The sequence below is a fragment of the Oreochromis aureus genome, linkage group 14, assembly GCF_013358895.1.
Source record: "Oreochromis aureus strain Israel breed Guangdong linkage group 14, ZZ_aureus, whole genome shotgun sequence".
NCBI classification, from domain to species: Eukaryota; Metazoa; Chordata; class Actinopteri; order Cichliformes; family Cichlidae; genus Oreochromis; species Oreochromis aureus.
Window position 1 is genome coordinate 28222621 of NC_052955.1, and position 18247 is coordinate 28240867.

General features: G+C 39.5%; 1 protein-coding gene across 2 annotated transcripts in view; it reads right to left on the reverse strand.

Annotated features, from left to right (window-relative positions):
• Nucleotides 1-15805, reverse strand: part of LOC116330330 (SPHK1 interactor, AKAP domain containing) — a 55566-nt gene extending 39761 nt beyond the window's left edge. The window contains exon 1 of one of the 2 annotated variants that reach the window (XM_039598257.1): nucleotides 15655-15805. The gene's annotated coding sequence lies outside the window, so the exon portion shown is untranslated. Of the gene's footprint in view, nucleotides 1-15487; nucleotides 15566-15654 lie in introns of those variants that run through there. The other variant, XM_039598255.1, reaches the window with a different exon arrangement.
• Between the last annotated feature and the right edge of the window lie 2442 nt (nucleotides 15806-18247).

An 18247-nucleotide genomic window follows, 5' to 3' on the forward strand; every position in this document is an offset into this window, starting at 1 on the left:
CTGCTCAGTTTTTCCCTTTCAACAACTCAACGGGAAGTTTTGACCCAGGGGTGATTTCTTTAGGTTCCCTCCTGCATCAAGGTTATGCTTAGACCAGGAAACTGAGCATGGGCTCTTTCCTGCTAAGTGGGCTAGGTCAGTCAGCCATACAGCACTCCATCCCCATCACAGCCCCTCACGGCTGCTGAATACATCTGGACCTGTCTTTGAGTAAGTTCTTCCTTTAAAACACAAACATGCAGGCAGAACAAGAAACAGAATTTCCCGACAATCATTTCTTGGAAGCAATTGAAGATAATGACCTTGCTAATAGGAGTAATCGCAGTACCCACTCACTTCAGCTACTCCATATTTAATTATGTTCAACCTTTTCATCCATCTTTCTTTCCACCTGTGTTCTCATTGCAAAATGAAATTATGATTATGGAACCTGATCATAATAATCGCATGAAAAGGTTAACGACGGGGAGGGTTGCTGCATCTGCTTTTCAGTGTAAAAGTGAGTGGTCATTTCAATGTACGTGCAGTATCATTCAAAATACGTTAAAAAAATAATGAAATTCAATAAAAAAAAAATATTTTTAGTACACTTTTATGGACTGAAAATAAATGTTCAATTAGTGCCACATGGGCTGCACACTAAAACACTTTGTTTGACGGTGAAAATGTTATCTGTCATGTTAATGGCTTACAAAGAAATTGAGAGGCTGTAATATTTTAATGAACCATAATATGTATGCAGATGATGATGTGGTCTCCAGCAGCTCCTTCACGTCTATGTTCTGCTTATGTGTAGCATGATGTCAGATATGTCTGTAAGAGCGCTGTAATATTTTGTAGAACCGAGAAGGACAAACATCAAAGCCTTTCAGAGTTGAAACTGTCAGATAATCTTACTGTCTGTAATAAGGTCAAGTATCTTGGACATCTTATTATAGATGAAATGACAGACAGTGGGGATATTTCTAGGCAATGTCAGATGATGTATGCACAAGCGGTGTCCACTTAAATTGAATATAGAGTGAAGATATTTGTATTTAGAGGATATTGAACACCGGTGTATACAGCCCATCTGGGGGTGACTTAGAGGAAAGTGAGTAATTTGAAACTTCATGTAGCTTATAATGAGGATTTTTATGAGGTTATTATCAAAGAGACAGAGATTACTCAGCGGAAGTAAAATGTTAAATGTATACATTTTTTTGGAGGCCAAACACGTCTGAGAACGAGATCTTAATGGACGGAAATTTGTTTTGTTTCTATGAACTTTGAGCCTAGAAAAAATAAAGACTGATTGATTGAAATGTTTATTATTTGCTGGTCAATTCCAACATTCAAGCCATTCACCAAGTTTCAAACTATTCTGCATTAAACTCATGGATGGTATTGTGTCTCAGGGCTCTTTGGATCACTGATATCAACCTCAGACACCAGTCATAATTAGTTTGCCAGGTGAGCCTGATTAAAGGAAAACTACTTAAGAAGCGTGCCACAGGTTTCAAGCAATATGGAAAAGAAAGATTATCAACTGCTGCATAAAAGTGTCAAATAGTGCAATGGCTTGCTATGAAAACAGATATTTCACAAAAACTTAAGCGTGATCATCGTACTGTGAAGAAATTTGTGGCTGATTCAGAGCACAGACAGGTTCGTGCAGATAAAGGCATAATGAGGAAGGTTTCTGCGAGACAAATTCATTGGATTAAAACAGCAGCTGCTAAAATGCCGTTACAAAGCAGCAAACAGGTATTTGAAGCTGCTAGTGCCTCTGGGGTCCCACAAACCTCAAAGTGTAGGAACCTCAAAAGACTTGCATTTGTGTATAAACCTGCCATTCGGCCACCTCTAACCAATACTTACAAGCAGAAACCGTTGCAGTGGGCCCAGAAATACATGAAGATTCATTTTCAAACAGCCTTGTTTACTAGTGAGTACCTTGCAACCCTGGATGGTCCTCATGGAAGGAGTAGTGGATGGTCCCCATGTCCCAACAAGGCTGCAAGGTCAGTAAGGAGGTGGAGGAGTCATGTTTTGGGCCAGAATCATGGGAAGAGACCTGGTAGACCCCTTCCGTAGCAAAATTATTTTCATGCATGACCATGCACTGTCTCATGCTGCAAAGAATACCTCTGTGGTGGCTGCTATGGGCATAAAAGGAGAGAAGCTCACGGTGTGGCCACGATGGGGGCCATAAAATACCAATGAGAACCTTGGGAGCATCCTCAAGCAAAAGATCTATGAGGGTGGAAGGAAGTTCAGCTCTGAGAGGCAATTCTGACATCTTGCAAAGAAATTCAAGCAGATATTCTCTAAAACTTAACAAGTTCAATGGATGCAAGACCTGTGAAGGTTATATCAAAGAAGGGGTCCTATTTAACACATAACTTGGCCTGTTAAAATATTTTTGATTGAAATAGCCTTTGGTTTCAGTAAATATGACTTCCTAATGCTGCAAATTCAACAAATGGCCATTTTCAGTTCTTCACAACTAATAAAATGAAACTTTGTTGTGTGTAAATTTGGAACAGTGCATTTCGAGTTTTTTTATATTTGCAAAAACATAAAAAGTTATCATTGGGAGGTTTGTTCAATAAAATGTAAATTGTGCTCTAACGGTTGATGACTTGAAAAGTCTACTGAGTGACATTTGCATTGACTGTGTAGGACAGTCAGCGGCAAATGCAGTTTAGAGACAGCTCCTGCAACCCTGGTCAATCAGCACAATAAACTCCTTCTCACTGTTTTATTACATGTTGTCATACATTTGCATCCATGAAATAGTTGACCATTTGTTTTCCTATATAAGGAAAACAGCTTTTTGACCATTTCTGGATTTTTTTTTCAATAAATTTACGCCCACAAATGCTGTACTGTCAGTCGTGGCTACTATATCATTAGTTTGCCTCTGACTTCCCACTGTTCTTTTTAAATTTTCCATCATGTTCTTTTACATAAACTTGAGTTACTGCTGCTCCAAAGCTCCCTATCGGATTGAAAGTGGCCCTTTCTAAGGATTTTTATGAAACACACCTTCAGTGGTGTCCAGTGAGTGCGACTGTCACGTCATGGATCTTAATTATAGAACTGAGACCACACATTTTGGGACTTTCATTAAAATTTAGTCAAAATATTGTATGCATGTATTTTTAAAGCTCTTACTACATACAGAGGAATTCAAAAGAACCTGAAGTCGATGTCGAAGATGAACAGTTTCAGGGAAAACCTGTGGAAATGGTGCACTAAAGGTTGTATGAGGAATTAATGAAGGGTGGGGAGACATGAGAGATGCCAGGGGAGGCTGTGTGCTGCACAGGGCTGCACTGTACTACAGTAAGTGCAGGTGGAGGTGACAGATTGTGGTTCCGGTCTACTGCTGGGAGGAAGCCGGCAGGTTTGGGCTAGCTGCAGCTTTGTTTGAGCCAAGTCACTGACAGGCCTGCTGGGGAATAATATAGTAAGTTGTATTTAATGCATTATAATCTAAATTGCATACATTAAGATTAAGATGATGGAATATCAGCAGTTTTTAAATGTAGTCCAAGTCTAGGCTTGACAAATCCCAAAGCAGCAAAAAATTTAGAAAAAATCATTGAGAATATAAGAGGCAAATTGAACCAAAGACTCAAGACTCAATTTATATTTCTGCCTCACTCTCTCTCTTGCCCCATCTCTTTCTCTGTCCACGATCTTGCTACCGCCTCCTACTCTGAATGTAAACCTCTCTCTGATTCTCTCTGTCCATCACTTTGGTCTCTCTTGGCAGTTGATTAGCGTCTGTCCACCCTAATCTTCTTCACGGAGCAGAGAAGTGGCTTTTTAACATTTCTAACATTCACATGCAAGCAATCAATTCACACCATTGGTAGGCAGGTAGTGTGCAGTTTGAGCATAAAGTCAGCATTTAGAAAATCACGGTGGTGATTGTGATTATGTTGTAAAGCAGTGACCAATAATTTTCACCATCTAGTTTTTGTCAAACTTTTTTCTGACAAAAACTAGACGATAACTAACAAAGCTTTTCTCGGATGCTCCGTGTTCCTCACGAAAAAGGGACAAAATGACAAAAAGCGTGAGAGGACACATTTGGCATTTCATAAAGGAAGGAAAATAAGACGCTCTGTAAACTGTGTTGAGCAACTCTCACTGGTAAAAACACTGAATCAACTTTAGATTTAGTCCAATAACTATGATAATTAGCTAACTAAACTAAAACTACGTTAAAACTAAAAGAACCTCTCATTCTAAATTAACAAAATTATGTTTTAGTGAAAAGACTAAAACTATCACACCATAGTTTAGTGCCTCCCTGGTCACCAGGGAACCCCCCTGATACCCTGGTGGTGCCTCTCTGTGAATAAGCTAGCAGCTGAAAGTAGCTTCTATATTGTATAGTTACAGTACACTCTATTGCCTTATGCTGAGTTTATAGGAAGTCTATGCATGTGGCAGTGAGCCATGACATAAGCTGTACTTTTTTCATGAACACTGACAGCTCAAGCATGTCACTGTTCAGTTTCCAAGTGTTCGCTGGTTCCTCAAAAACAATCAGTTGTTTGATGATGAATGAAACACCAAATACAGTACGACATATTGCATTATAACAAGAGTACAAGAAAACTAAAACAAGTGCTTTGGTTTGGGTTTTTCCACCTAAATGTTCTAAACTAACTAAACAAGTACAGCGTGAAAAACATTGATCTAAATCAACACCAGTCTGAAATACTCAACCGTGAAAAACCAAAGAAATGTGATTTTTTAAAAATTAATTTTTAATATGTCATTTAATAAGCGTGTAGCGGTCACAGAGGGATGCCGATCTGTTTAGTCAACATTGCTGTTAGGCGTGTGCGTCAGCAGCCATGAAGAAACCCTGCCAACGTCAAAACAGACCTCAATTAACATTTACAATTACCACCGAGAACAAACGGACTACCAGATGCTTTGACTCAACAATTCAATTACTGTTTCTTACTGGTAACAGATTCATTAAATGTCAAGACAGTGGCATAATTATGGGAGAGTTTAGTAAAAGGAGCCAAAGAAAGATATCTTTCAAAGGTTAACTATGCTGTCTGTGTCATTCGTCATGTTTAATAAGGCCAGTAAAAGAAGGCAGGGTTTGTTTAATTAAGGGACTGTAAATCATCAGCTACTAAACATGATAAAAATGTGGAGATCATTACTGTCCAGTACCGGAGTGCTGGATCATTAGGACGTACTTAACAGAGGTCTAAAGAACCAAAACACCAAAGCGGTGTTTTATGAGTTATGTGTAAAGTCAGGATACTGCATTGTGTAAATGAAGCTTCACCAAAAATCTTGTCTAAAGATGTGCTACGAGTCGATTGATGCCATACTTTCAGTGCCATACAGATACTGACACTGAAAATGTACCTTTGATTGATGCTGATGCCTTCACCGTGGTTGTTAACGGTTCAATTTCTCTAGACTGAAAGATCTAAATGCGGCTTCAGGTGGCACAGAACAAAAAGATTTGTAGTGTGTGAGAAATGGGTCTGGATTCAGATGTAATTATCAGATGCATTTATGTCTGAGGATTTAAAGGTCCGGTCTCAAATAATAAGAGGTAATGTCTTCCACATGCTGATCCTCACTATTCTTAAGCATGTAATGCAAGACCCACATGCAGCCACAACTCTGACATTTGATCAACCATGTATATGCTAGGAAATGACCTCCCACAGATCAATATCTTGGACTCATACAAAATTTCTAAAGTCCATTCAACTACCTGTGGACTGAGAAAAAAGGACACCACACGCCTCTGTGAGACGTCAGTGGAATCAGTGATTTATAATTCATTGCCACCTATTAAATCTGTGATCAATTAAGGTCACAGTGAACGGAGCTGGCTGTAATGACTGCCGGTGCCTTTAATACAGAATTAGGTGTCCACAACTGGCCACGAGTTAATTATGACTGATCCGAAAAAGGCATTAGTTGTAAAGATTTCCGAAGCTTAATAATTGATGAAGAAACGCTGTGAATGGCACGGGGGTGTGCGTAAACAGTCAGATCAATGCTCGCTCTGCGACAGGCTAAATTTAGACTCCCCTTACACTCGGTGCCACAAGAGCGGTTTATCAATATCATTTATTAAAATCGGTGACAGGCTGGACTCCCGGCTGCAGAGAAAAGGGGGCTTTCTGGATGCTCACGAAGCGTGAAATCACCTGGTGAGTGTGGGGATAACACAGACGAATAAACCCTGAGTGGGAATATTAATCTTAGGAAAACATCTGTCCTTAGAGAGGGAGAGTGCGGGCAAGCTGCTGCTGACTCATTCTCTCTTTCTCACCCTCTCATCAATGCTTCATCAAACATCCAGCGTCTTTCCCCAACTCCATTTGTTTTTGTCCCTTTGGTTGTTGTTTTTTCCCCTCTTCATTTTTTCCCCATCTGATACGGCCCAGTAATGTGCTTTCATGTTTCAGTAAACATTTGCTGCGTACACAATATTCTTTATCCACAGAAGTGGAACTCTGGTTTAAACCCTAGAGGTCTTTTTCTTTCCCCCATTATGAAAACATAGCTTTGTTTGGGAGTGATATTTTAGAAATGATAGTTAACATTACAAAAAAAGAGAGAGATTAACTCTTTCAGCCTCTCAACCCTAAAAGACATGGAGGTCAAGACGTGTCAAGTGTTGCGTCTAAAAACCCTGCTTTAAGCAACGGAGAAAATAACCAGGATTAAAACATAAGAAGCTTTAGATCTTCTTAAAAAAACAAGGTTGGAGTGGAAATATAACACACCGTGGAGCAAGTCAGCATCTACTGAAGCAGAGTGTCACGACTTTTTCCATTAGACAGTGACAAACAAACACCTGAATGACTGAAGTAGAGAAATACTAAAAGCCTCGAATCTTAAATAAAACCCTGTTTTCAATCATATTATAGCAGTTTTTTCCTATGTAGAACAAGCTCATACAGTTCCATACACTAGAGATGTACTAATTCGAGAAGCCTGCCTTGGATGCAACATCAGAGCGAAGATCAGAGTGCTCTGTACGATTATGGGGATTAATGATGATGCTTTGACATTGTCAGGTGGCCAGAATTAAGCACCACATGATCAATAATTTATAAAGATAACAGACAGCAGCTGTAATATGTTTCCACTGAACAGCTCACCCCAACAAGGACAAGCGGAGGTGAATGGATGAATGCATCTCACCCTAACATCAACTGACAAGTTAATTCCTTTGTCATATGTTTAGGCCATTTTCCATTTTAATCAAAATGTATTCACATTGCAATTGACCATAATCCATACAATAATTATGCGTAATTTATTTATTAAAAGTAATTAAAACAAATACAGTGTATGTAAAGATGGTCAGTGTTATGGCTCTATCAGGGCCTGTTGTGATTTTGTCTTTCCAGCTTTGGCTGCCAGGCGTCTGTGAAGCTGACTCTGCTCAGCAATTAAGCGAGAGTACCCAAGGCCAGAGAGAGAAGAGCTCCAGGGCCAGAGAGGCTCTGTGTTGGAGCTTGTGAGGAGGGTGTTGATCATTTAACTATTTATGACTTGCTCTTTCTGTTTAAAAGACCAGCTTCTAGGTTTTGTTGTGTTTCTTTCTTTTAAAGGGAAAAGCAGCTAGACCACCTACTTTAATTATTTAATGAAAAAAATACAGTGTAATTTCCAGGTTGCCTTACGGTCTTTGCCTTTTTCAACCTGGACAATTTTTGTTACTTCCCCACATCCCCTGGACTTCTTGTAACAGCTAGCTTTACTGCTTGGACTCTCTTTTTTTAATTGTTTAATAGTTTTAATAATTTATCCAGTTACCACAAGGGGTCACAGAGTGGAATTATCAGGCAATGCTAGTTATCTTGTTTAGCAAGGAAGGAAAAGAAAACAGAGCACAAGCGTCTTGGAAGTTCTGTTAAATAGATTCAACATCAGCACAACTCTTCAGCCTTAAAACTTCAAAATCCACCCCTTATTTAATAAATGAGGAATTTATCTACTGAGTTATGTAGCCTGTAAACATTTCTGTTTCTACTGTGAAGTTAGGGATCCTACCACAGGGTGTGACCTATGTGATCTATCTATCTATCTATCTATCGACGACCTGAAGGATAGACCGCCCGCAAAAGCGAGAGGGGAACTTTATATATGTATATATGTGTGTGTGTCTCTGTATGTTGAAATTCTGAGCTACCTAAAGGCTTTTACACACCGAACGTGTTAAATCTGTGTGAAAATTTTGGTTGTTATGGAAAATATTTGTCAGATTCATCTATTCTCACCACAGGTATTCACAACAACGTAATTTCACTGGACTGGAATTTGCGGCATTTATTTTTTTGAACCAATTTCGACTTTTCTGATTTTTCTTACACTGTATAAACAGATCTGACCAATCACACCACTGCATTTGGCAACACCTGTGCTTGTAGCTCAAAACGTGCACTGGTACTGAATCCACAATGAGATGGAAATAGTAAAATAACACCATTTTCACGTAGACACACAGATAGATGCTACTCCAGGTAAATCGTCTCTCTGAAATGATTTCTCTGCCTCCTCAGATGTGACACAGCTTCAACTTATGGATCAAACCATTAGATTCTCCCTGCTGCTGCCTTCTCCTGAGAATTGGATGAACCCAGAATTTTACTTTCTTCCTTTTTTTGTTTAAAAACATCAGGACCAGCTCAACGTGACTCTTTTTTCACAGTAGACCTACAAATTTTGAGGATGACTTTTCTGGAAAAACGCAATGACTTCGGTGTGTATAAAGGTTACACGACAAGTTCGCTTGTGAAAAATTCTGAATTTCGTGTCATTCTTTCACAACACGTTTGGCCTAAAGTCAAACTGTTGAGATAGTACCTCAATTTTTTGGATACTAACCCGAAAGTGACTTATTGATGTGTGGGCACGATGCCATAATGCTTTAATAATCTGTACCAATAAGCTGAATGCTGCACTATTTTTATTATGCGGCAATGAAAAATTCCTGACTGTGAAAACTGTGTTTACAGAAAAAACACTTTAACTGACAGACTGATAACTTTCTATCTCAGCAGTGTGTGTGTGTGTTTGTGTGCTCAGCTGATAGAAAAGACTGTAAACACTGAATGAAAATCTCACTACACACAGTTGTTTAGATAGGGCGGCCCTCCTCCACCTCTCCTCTGCTCTCCTCGCTTCACTCATCTCCCCCATTGGAGGCGGCTGAGTGCTCCTAATCAGCAATCATTTGAAAGGTCATGAACAAGATGCCTGCAGGAGAGGCTGCTGGCTGCAAGCTGAATTTTTGTCTCAGTCAAATGGTGCAAAGAGCTGGCTTTTCCTGATTTGTAGTTTAAATAAATTAGCCTGAGAGCCCCTGCACTGGACCTTTCAGTTTCATCCCTGTGACTCGTCTCATGAGCGCTTTTTAAGCTTTTACAAAGAAACAACATTACGTGAAACTAATCGTGGTTGTCTGCTAGTTTTTCAACTTAGTTGTGAGTTTGGTAGTTTGGTATTTAATTCCTTGCAAGGAGTCCACGGGTGTTGTGACAGTTACCCACAAATAAAATATATTATTATTATTATTATAGTAATTCTCTCATCACAGAAGGTCTCCTCCTCTACATTGTTAGGAAAAAAGATCAAGTTCATGCTGTTTCTCCATCACCTAATAACAACATCACCACAGAGAACCATTATTATTGCAAATACTCCTGATTTTGTTGCTCTGACAAGCTGAAATTGGGAAAAAAAAAAGCATTTTGGTACACATATTAGGGCGACCATAGTTCAGGGGGTTGGGAAGCTCATCTTGTAACCGGAAGGTTGCCGGTTCGATCCCCTGCTCTGTCTGTCTTGGTCGTTGTGTCCTTGGGCAAGACACTTCACCTACCGCCTACTGGTGATGGCCAGAGGGGCCGATGGCGCGATATGGCAGCCTCGCTTCTGTCAGTCTGCCCCAGGGCAGCTGTGGCTACAACTGTAGCTTGCCTCCACCAGTGTGTGAATGAATAGTGGAACTGTAAAGCACTTTGAGGGCCTCGAAAAGCGATATATAAATGTAATCCATTGTTATATTTTAATCGGCTGACCTACTCCTCTGAATCTTTAAATTTAGTTGTTTTCTATACATTTTCTACATGACTACAGGTGTGTAAAATCAAGCACCCAGCCCTGCAGTCTTCCTTCCTTGCGATAGAATGGATCGTTCTAAAGAGCTCACTAAATTCGAGTGCAGTACTGTAAAAGGCTGCCGCTGCTGCAAGTTTGTCATATTGAATATTTTAAATATTTCTTCCCCCCTACATATTCTACCATCAGCTGTACGCAGTATTATTGCAAAGTGGAAGAGTTTAAGAACCACTGCAACTCAGCCATGAAGTGGAAGACTACATGAAGTCATAGAGCAGGGTCGCCAGGTGCTGAGGCATAAAACCAATAGTCTGCAGACTCAGAGTTCAGACGTCCTCTGGCATTAACATCAGCACAAAAACTGTGCATCAGATGCTTTGTGGTATGGGTTTCCGTGGCCGAGCAGCTTGGGTAGGTGTAATGTGTAACTGGACAAGCGATTTTTTTTCTACAGAGTTTAGTTTATAGGCCTTTAAAGAACTGTTAAGAAAAGGAAACGGTAAAAGAGGATACACCTCTCTCCTTCAATCTGGCAAAAACATTTTTAAAAATGTAAGTGCAAACAACACAATTACTGTTTTGGGTTTTTTTTACCACTACTTGGAGAAATTACTTCCTGAGGCCTCCACTAGCTAATTGGGATTCATGAGAAGATTCACTGACAAATGCAAACAAAAACATATAAGAAAGTAACAGAAAATCAAAACTAGACTAGTCGTTAATCCATGTTTTCAGCGTTTCTGCTAAGTTGAACTGTAGCTTCTTTAAGTAAGTTTCATAAGAGCGGTAGGAATGATTTCAGATAGAGTAAGAAAGAACAAATTTCAGCGCTAAAAACCTGGAACATTCTCAGTCTTTGCTGACATGGCACTTTCACAAAGATTTAGTCCTATCAAAAGGCCTTCTGATTGTTTGTATAGTGCTGTGAGATCCAGTCTGTGTACAGAGAGTCACTGGGACAGATGGCAGAAGCCAGATTTACTCAAGCATCCTACAACCGTTATGCTGTCTCCAGGACAGATACAACAGTGTCCATCTGATCACTACAACCACAGAACATCTGCTCAAAGATCGTGTTCTGTGTTTTTGTCTACAGGGTACCATATATACGTGTTTATGCACTGTGGCTGTATCTGTTTTTTTCAGTATTTGTGTCATGCGAGCAGCTATATGCATATTATTGCACATGTTCCTCTGTATACGCAGTGAACTCACTGCCTTATTATTTACCCTTAGGGGACAAAAAAGTATAAATTGCAGAAAAAGTTATTGTAGCTCGTTGCCCAGACTGTCTTGTAATTATGAAACAAAGTTTATTTTTCTTACTGAAAAACTTACTCTGCTTTATATTTCTAAGGTAGGTAGAGTAAAAATAGGAACTTGTCTGTCATTCGGCTTTCTATTAGTAATTACTTTGATGTAGTATGAATGTAGCGAACGCTATAACACTTAAGAAAACAATTAAAAAGCCCAAATCTGTGCCATCCTTCTTTCAAGCCATGCAATGGGGCTGGATTGGAGTCTTCACCCGGCTGATTCCGGCCCCAAGGCCTTATCTTTGACACCCCTGATCTACATACATCCTTGAAAAGAATCAGCCTGTGATAGTAGTGAAACGGAAGACTTCAAAAAAATAACACTTTAATAGGAATGTGACCTTGGATGATTGGAGCAGACAGCCAAATGTTATCACATTGCATCTGGACAGAAGTTGAGCGAGGTTCACCTTATCTGCAGGCTAACCTTGTGCTCGCACACCTTGCACTGCTGCTCTGAACCCGTTCAAATGGACGGACAGGCTGTGTTCAGTTTAGCAGAGGACAAATGGTGACAGCAAATGTAAAACCATCACCTCATTCTTCTTCATCTTCAAGCCCTCTCATGAAAAGGTTGTCAACTTTTTTTTTTGGCTCAGCATGACATCACAGTTTCTCTACAGACATACAAATCATGGCGAGAGAGTTTAATCTGCTGCTCCAGTTTCCAAACAGTTTCCTTGACCTTGGTGGCAAACTGAGAGGCGTGATGTTGGAACAACACTCATAACTGAGCCTTTCACACCTACCACCATTGGCTTGAAAAGTCAAAGTCGCTCTTTGTGTCCTTCTGCAGAAAAATCAATGTTTTCTTTTTCCGTTACAGAAAACATTTTGCACTAGAGGGTAGACATGAGTGCAGCATGACTGTCCTTCTGTCGGTCTGTTAAACTGAGAGAAACACAGCCTGTATGGCAGTCTTGCAGTGATCCTGAGGTTGGACACTAACCAAGCTATGAAGAGGCTTCTTGACCTTTGTTAGATCATCAACAGAAAGAAGGACAATCTATATGGATGGGAAATTGGATATGAAGGACATGGAAGCTAAAATCCATAGAGCAGGAGCCCAGGGAGGGCAGCACAGCTAGAAGCCACAGACCATTATCCATTAGCATTGTTTCACTTAATGGTGAGCTCATTCATGCGCAGAGAGAAACTGAGAGAGGCTGAGAAAAGAGAGGGGAAAAAAAAGACAGAAAAATCATTGCTGATTTACACCTGCTGTTAAAGTCCCATCTTCTCTCTGATTAGTCTACTTCAGACACGGCCCCCTGAGCACAGATTACATGTTTACAGCACCACACACCTGCACACCACGCAAGAAATGCAGCCCCGCTCGCCACGCTTGCAGGAGAAAGCTCTTGATTTGACACTATTTTATGTTTACAACAAAGTAAAGCAGGTACGCTGCCTTTAATACTGGTAGCAATTTTCCCAAACAATTTGGACAGCTCCTAGAATGTGGAGCAGGAGTGCCGTGTAATATCGGATCCCAGCTGAGCTCGACCGGCTCCCTGTTCAGCTAGATCGCTATGAAAGCGCACAAAGGCTGCGAACCCAGCAGCTGACTCAAGACGACAAGATGCATCTTGCATCAAATACATGTGTCTAATAGCTGTTTAGGCTTTTACAGGTTAGACATTTTGGCATTTGTCAGCAAATTTAAAATGATATTTGAGCTGCTTTAAGAATGATGCTCTATAACTGAGCCTGGGGGCTGCTGTCCGACTATCTTGAACATGAAATTGTAGTGTCACTGTGGGTGCATTATGGGAAATAAATAACACTGGATGGTGCCCACTCACCTGAATGAAAAACCACCTGGCGCATGAGCCAAAACAGTTTAGTTTTCCAACCAGCCTTCAGGTCTATTTTCTGTTGCCCCCAACACATGCCCACAAAGACTAGTGATGACAAATGAATCCCATTCATGCACCTGTATGTATCCCACACATTCAAGTTGTTCTTTTCCCAAAGTGTAGTTTGACCTGCAATTATCTTCTGCTCTACTTCAGCGTGTCCCAGTTGATTGAGCCAGAATAATCGGAGCATCTGAGGCAGGTGCTTCTGATGCCCTTTACCATTTATCTTCTCTGCCCTACAGCACACGTTCATGCAGCCCAATATTATCATCCTTATTCATCTATTCTTATTTATAGACATATTAAACTCTAGATGACTATGTCATTCCAGGGAAATCTGTTCCATGCATATTGTCCTTTTGCTCATTAATATTACATGTAGTTTAGTCTACTGACAGCTTTTTCTATCTACTAGCTAACAAAGATATCACTAAAAGCTGGAAAAAAAAAAAATGGACAATCACATTTTTCCCTGGCCAAGAGCAGCACAACCACCATCAGGTTATTTCAGCCTCAGCCTGTCGCCGGTGTTAAGTTACCACCAAAAAAAAAAAAAAAAAAAAAAAAAAAAAAAACCCCACCACATCCCTCTGATATTACATAAAACAAACCCCCTCTCTTAGCACCATCTGTCCCATTTATTTTTCTGTCTGACGAGGGACTGGTGGCACCTGTTATGCAAGCCGCACTGGTGAGACGCCGCTGCTGTTGCCGTTGATGAGGTGTATCTCAGAGTACCGTGCTCTCTCAGCAGCTTGGTGTCCATTAGTGCTTTATGACCAGCGATGTGCCTCGGCCCTCCCAGTGCATGTAAGTGCTTGGCTTTTCATTTTCCTCTCTCTCTGTCTCCCTAACCAAAGTCCCTGGGGAAACACCGGCTCGGGCCCAGATGATAAACTGAAGCAATTAAGTGTTGTAATCACACGCAGAATGAAGAAAGATGTCAATGAGGTGGAGCAAAAAAAAGCATGCCCCCACGTGGAAGAGAGGCAAAATGCCTGAGTTATTGTAGGAGCCTTTTACTACTGAGTTTAAACAAAAAACGTATATATGGATACCTAACAGCAGCAAAGCAACTACCTCTCCGCAGAAGCACAGACAAGCTGCATAAATCACATTTATTTCTGTGCTTTTGACACTGCAAACCACCACAGTAGACTGTAGATCAAAAATCCAGATGTGACAGACTTGCAGCTGTAATTTAAGAAGTTTAGCAAAACCTTTTCAAAAGTAATTTGACAATGACTGCCAAGTGAGGGATGTTCCCTCACTGTTTCACAACAAAAACAGCAAACTGACGCCAAGTGTAAAACTGAGGCAGCTGTTTAGTGCCAGAGAACCCATCTCTAAATGTGAGGTCTAAAAAATATGCCAATGCAAGTGAAGGAGGCTGTCTTTAGGCTGGAAACGTAAAATAAAATAAAAAATAAAATAAACCTCTCAGAGAGACAGAGCAAAAGCTTTAGGAGTGAACAGTCAGGTCAGCAACACCAAAAAGACCTTAAAGACCACAGAAGACAACTTAAATGGATGAGGACAGAAAAACAGCTTCCCAACAAGTAACCAAGTCAAAAAGACTTGACAGTTGTGTCATTTTCAAAGTCCACAGTTATAAGACTTTGAAAATTTCATTTATGAAATACAGAAGATTTACAAGATGGTGGGAACCACGAGTTACACTCAAGACTAAGAAGTCCGGGTTAGACTTTGCCAGAAATCATAACTAAGAACCTTCACAGTTCTAGAATCAACAATCTTTAGACAGATGAAGCCAAGGTTAACTTGTACCAGAGTGATAGGAAGAGAAATGCAGGAAGAAGAAGAAACCACATCATCTGTCAAACATCGTGGAGGCAACATCATGGCATGGGCGTGTATGGCTGCCAGTGGATATGACTGATGACTCAAAGCATACTCTAACAGCAACCTAAGAGTTTTTCAAGGTAAAGAGATGGATATTCTTCAATAGCTAGGTCAGTCACCTGACATCAGGCCAATAGATCATGTTTTTCAGTTACTGAAGTTCAATTCAAAAAGACCAACAAACAAGCAGCAACTGAAGGTAGTTTTTTTTGGCCACTACAAATGGTGACATACGGGTACCATGGTGGGTACCCTTTGCTTCCTATGTTACTTTGATACTGACAATTAATACTAAAATTACTGCTGGATTAGATTACTACTCACTTGTAACTGTATCGACACCAACAATCCTGTGTTCTCTTCCTTCAGCTAACATACAACTTTATAGCTGCAAACAGCAGGCACATGGCCCCTCCCCTCATTAGCAGCTTAACATGTGAAAAATTGACGGGGCACAAGTTACTGATAGAAGTTTAACTGTTACTAATTACCTGCATTAGCCATCTATTAAGTTAGAGGCTGGAAACGTCATGTGCCTGGGTATCAGTATCAAGTTTGTATTATTGTAGAGCAGGGGCAGGCAACTCAAGGCCTCAAGTGCCGGTGTCCTGCAGGTTTTAGATGTGTCCGTGATCCAACACAGCTGATTCAAATGGCTAAATTACCTCCTCAACATGTCTTTAAGTTCTGCAGAGGCCTGGTAATGAACTCATCATTTGATTCAGGTGTGGTGACCCAGGCTGAGATCTAAAATCTGCAGGACACCGGCACTCGAGGCCTGGAGTTGCCTACCCCTGTTGTAGAGTATTTACCTCACCTTCCAAAGTGCTTTAAGGCAATTAATGTGATTAAATGCTATATAAATATAACTGAAATGAACTGTATTGAATTGAAGCCCCTCATGGCAAAGTTTATCAAGGGACAAATCATAGCATTTGGTGACATCCATTTGGTTCTAGATATCAGGCTGTTATTGTTTGAGAAAGATTTTCACACAAGTATTAAAAGTATTATATTTATTCATACTACTTATATAATATATATAAACTGACAAATTATGTCAGTTTGTCTGATTACTTTTAAGCCTATGAAAATGGGGGGGATTTGTTTTAATTCCTGAATATTCAAACTCTTGGATTAAAGCTAAGAAGGTGCTGCACAGAGACAAAACTATGAAAACGGGTATGTTCAAATATTTAAAAGACTGAACTGTAACTGGACCTTAGTTCATGCAGGAAACCAAGAAAAGCAGAGAGTAATGGTCTTACAGCTCAGTGAAGGTCCGAAGCACAGTAACGAAAGTCGACAACATCTTCAGTCTTATTCTTGTTTTTCTTTTCCAAATCTCTTAATTTCCAGGTTCTGCACCTGAAACACACAAAGACACTTGAATGGTTAGACGAGTTTATACAAGCACATATACAACCACACAATTGGTGTCAGAAGGTATGAACAGATGGCTGCCTTTCTTTGATACCACGTTTGTCCTGCAGGCCCACATAGTCACTGTTCATGCCCACATGCAATTAAGGAAAGACTAAAAACAAAGCTGCAGGAATACATGCGAAATCAGATCACTCAATATCAGCTAAAAAAAATAAGCAATTGAATGCTGCAAGCAAGCAAGACAAAGTAAAACTAAAATATTATATTAGTTACATCATCCTATAATTACAATTAAACATTGGAAAAAATATCAAAACTATACAGCAGACGGATAAATAATATCTTGTTTCAGGCTGGGTTATTTATGGTGTCTCAACACATATTAAGGTATTAAGTAATAAAGCATTATTTTTGCTAATTTGTTTTTGCAGTGTTTTTTGCAGTGTTTTAGCAGTGTTCCAACATTTTTATTAGTTGACAATGTTTAAAACTGAGAGCCTATTTGTGAGAATTGTTAAACAAAATGTGCACATTGTTGCCAAAAGGAAGGTAATGACCTAACAATTTTCAGCATTGCTGATGATAATGAAACTGATAAAGTAACAGGAATACTTTTCCTGATATTAAAACTGGCTTATCAACTTTTGTTCCAACTACTTTTTTTCAACATAAACACCTCTTGGCTTAAAGCTGGTTTCATGCTGTTCATGTTCAACCCACTGTGATCTATAGACAAGAAGGTACAGTAACTTCTGATAGTGTTATTAATTTGAAATGATAGTCACATAGCACTGTTGTCCTAGTGCTATGATGAGGTCATGGAGGATTGTAATGAGGTTTTGGCACCAATTAATGAAGTTATTGGGCATTTTAATGAGGTCTGAGCAGAAAAGAAATGAAGTCATTAAGCTCGTGTTGATGTTTACTTTAATCTCACACACACAAACACACATTAATTGCTTATCTTATTACGATAAGGCTACATCCTCTTGATTAATAAAGATATCAAACCAGCTTGGTTCAAAAAGTCAGTGAGTGGGGAAAAAAACAGTTTAGTCAAAAATACTAAGTGAGACAAAAACACTGTTCACAGCATTTTGCTGCTTTCTGGAAGTTATTTATTTATTTATTTATTTATTTATTCAATAGAATTGGCCAACAAAAATGTAACCACTTGGTTTAACCTAATCTAATCTAATCTACAGCGTTAAATTAGATGCATAAAAACAGATTAATTTTGGATCCATTGATTGGAGCAGGAAAAAAGCACAGACAGATTACATTCAGATTATGTTAAAATTACATGCACTCACATGCAACCTTGCAATACTAAAGATAGCTTAAAGTTGCTCTATTCACAAACTTGATTTACACGTTTGTGGCTTTTAATGACTTCTTTGAACTGTTTTTTCGATGTATACAACATGTACGTTTGAGCCTGCATGTATAGTTTTGTAAACTTTGTGCCCAATTATTGTTTTTTATAGTAATTAAGGTACAATATGCTGTACAATCATTCCACGCTGGGAAAAGAACAGTTCAAATAAATCATTTAAAGCTCAAAATTCATCCAATGCCTTGATGAGTGTAAATCTCTGAGCAAATTAAAGGCTTTTTTACTCAAAGTGTGCTTTAATATACAGTATTTTTCGTAGGCTAGGAATCGTGTACTGTATCTAGCTTTGAGGTACAATAGTA